This window comes from Crocuta crocuta, unplaced genomic scaffold (genome assembly GCF_008692635.1).
Source record: "Crocuta crocuta isolate KB4526 unplaced genomic scaffold, BGI_CrCroc_1.0 scaffold254, whole genome shotgun sequence".
Taxonomy (NCBI): domain Eukaryota; kingdom Metazoa; phylum Chordata; class Mammalia; order Carnivora; family Hyaenidae; genus Crocuta; species Crocuta crocuta.
Genome location: NW_027530004.1, coordinates 360,903 through 364,139, shown reverse-complemented (window position 1 = coordinate 364,139; position 3,237 = coordinate 360,903).

Sequence of the window (3,237 nt, the reverse complement as noted above, 5' to 3'; positions counted from 1 at the left end):
TTCAATACCAGGCCTCTTACACAAATGATAAGGGCTCTAGAGAGGACTCTGACATTTCTCTTTAATCTTATGGAACTATATTCCCACAAAATTTATGGTTGGGAGGAGTGGATGTGTTTGGTCTTCTGTAATGATATCAGGTCCTCAAAATACTCAATAGCAATGCAGAGATTTACTGCAGTTGGGAGGCCATTGTAGCCCTACAAAGGACAGAGCACCGTCTCCTGAGAATGTCTACAGTCTGCATCCTTTACACTCTGAGGCCTCGCTTTATTCCTGTTATTCTTTCCAGGCAGTATTTTGTCTTCTGGCCAGGACTTGTTCCCTGGAATTGCACTGCCTAGTGTAGTTCAGGCCCAACACTAGCAGCTGCTGAGGACAGACTCCCAGAAGAGGTGGGGAGCTCTGTTATGCATTAAGATAGCAGAACTATCCCTTGCGCACCCCTCACAGCAATGGCCACCCCACTGCCACCAGCCTAGAGCAAACTGCATCAGTTTCCATTCAGATTGTTAAAATGGTCTGTAGGCACCTGCCTGTATCTTCTATCTCTAGACCTATCCTTTCAAAATTGTGAGCAGCACAGGGCCTAGAACATTGGTAAGTGCTCAACAAATATCCATGGAATGAATGTCTATAAGACATCCTATAAAACCAACATCAGCTTGTGTTGTTCTACTTAGAATTCTTAAGTGGCTCCATATTACCTTCAGAATCCAGTTAAAATCTCTTCTATAACTAAAAAACTCATGGCCTGAGCCAAAGTAAGATGCTTAACTGAATGAGCCACTCAGGTACTGTTTTTGCCTTTTTTAAAAAGGCTAACATTTTCTGGGAAAGTTTTATTAAATGTCACACTATGATTATAGATTTCTCATCATTTCATTACAATTCTATCAAAATGCTTTTTATTCTTAACTACATGGTGTACAGGCTCAGGAGTGTTGTGCCATTCTCATAACACCATGAAGTACTGATATGGCTTTCACCCTTTCCCTGCCTTCTCCTCTCTCCCTCCCTCTCTCCCTCTAGCTCAACCATAAAAATGCTACCCTTGCCTGCCTCAGAGAAGCTTCTTCTGTTCTCAAGTTCCTTGGAGCCTTAGCTGCTCTCCCAAATAGGCCTTATAAAGTAAATACTTCCTTCCAAATACATGGTCTCCCCCATGAATAAAATCATGGCAAACACAACTATCAATGTTGCAAAACACATGTGATAATTGTGCTTTACACGTCATATCCTGCAACTGCAGGGCCATGAGCTCAGTGCGGGTCTTACTGGATATACCTACATTTGTCCTCCTGAGAGCTAACTACACAGTGGTTGCTTAAAAAACATGTTAGAGTGTTTAAAACACACGCACACACTTACATAGATGTCACAATGACATATGTTACAGAATCATCTACAAAGATTTTCAGAAAAAAAATAATACCCTTGTGCTGGGGCACCTGGATATTCAGTTGGTGGAGCATGTGGTTCCTGATCTGAGGGTCATGAATTCAAGCCCCATATTGGGTGTAGAGATTACAAGAAAGAAAGAAAGAAAGAAAGAAAGAAAGAAAGAAAGAAAGAAAGAAAGAAAGAAAGAGAAAAGAAAAGAAAAGAAAAATATCCTTGTGCTTGGAATGATTGAGGAAATCTTCATCTTCTTCTAGATTGAAGGGATCTAGAAATAACTGTATAACCTTGGGAATCACCTTCTGTCATTTAATTATCCATCCAGCACACATTATATTGTATATGTGCCTGGTATGAGCTAGGAACCAGAGATAATATGGGCACAGTTTTTTCTTCATGGAGCCCACAGTCCAGTGTTAGAGACAGGAGCAAAAATAATTATGTCTTAGGGGTCTAGTAACTCACAGAATGAGCTAATATGAGTATCTACTGCTTTACTGCATCACACAGGGACATTCTGAATAAAGTATAACCAAAAAATTAAAATGCAGATTGAACCTGAAGTAAAGAAATAAACCCTCAGGTGACAGTAACAAGGGAGGAATTTAAAGCCAAAAGAGTAGTCAGTGCTGCAAACCAGAGCCATGGTTGTATGAACATGAGGAGGAGGGAGCCCTAGAACTGGGGGAGCAGTTTAACACCCATGTGCATGAGGGGGCATGTCTTAGGACCCACTGGAAGCAGTACTTTGGAACTGAAATCCTACTCCTTCAGGGGAAGATCGCTAGAAAAAAAAAATCTCCATCCATCAGCTTCTACCCTAAGACTCTGGGGAAGAAAGAAATCAGTTTCCTATGAGAAACTCAAATTTCCAGGCCTGTGTCACATTCTGGTGTGTGATGTGACTTAACTTTATCTCATGGGATGGAAGTCCCCAAACCCCAAAATTAATGTAAAACCTTTTCCTTTTCCTTTCTTTTTTGTTACCATAGTCATGGAGAAAAGCTTTGGACCAACCAGTAGAAGCAAATGCACAACTCTTCCTAGCATGTCCTGAGAACATAAAGGGCCCCCATAGAATAAAACAATCCCTAAAATGAAGAATTTAACATTAAGTGTAAAAACCTCAGAATGAAATGACTTACCACAAGTAGAGTCAGCACACATAACAAGGGGGAGAATCAGCACCTCCGAATCTTGAGACAATGAAATAACCCAAATAATAAGATAATAAAATAAATAGGCTTACAAAGTTTAGAGAGATAAAAGGACTAGAAAACACAGAGAAATAAAAAGGTGCTCGAAAAGAATGAGCAGATAAGAAAAAGAGACACATAGAATTTCTTTTTTTTTATTAGTTTATTTTTGAGACAGAGAGAGACAGAGGGTGAGTGGGGAGGTGGGGGAGAGAGACACACACACACAGAATCTGAAACAGACTCCAGTCTCTGAGCTGTTAGCACAGAACCCGACGTGGGGCTCGAACCCGCAAACTGCGAGATCATGATCTGAGGAAAGTCAGATGCTTAATGGACAGAGCCACAGCAGAATTTCTTAAAAAATGAAACATTTAGGAGGAAAAAAACAACTTCTGTGGATTAATTTATTAATTAATTTTTTTAAAATTAGCGTGGGGCGCCTGGGTGGCTCAGTCGGTTAAGCCTCCGACTTTGGCTCAGGTTATGATCTCACGGTTCGTGGGTTTGAGCCCCGCATCGGGCTCTGTGCTGACAGCTGGCTCAGAGCCTGGGGCCTGCTTCGGATTCTGTGTCTCCCTCTCTCTCTGACCCTTCCCTCCTCATGCTCTCTCTCTCTCTCTCAGAAATAAATAAAACA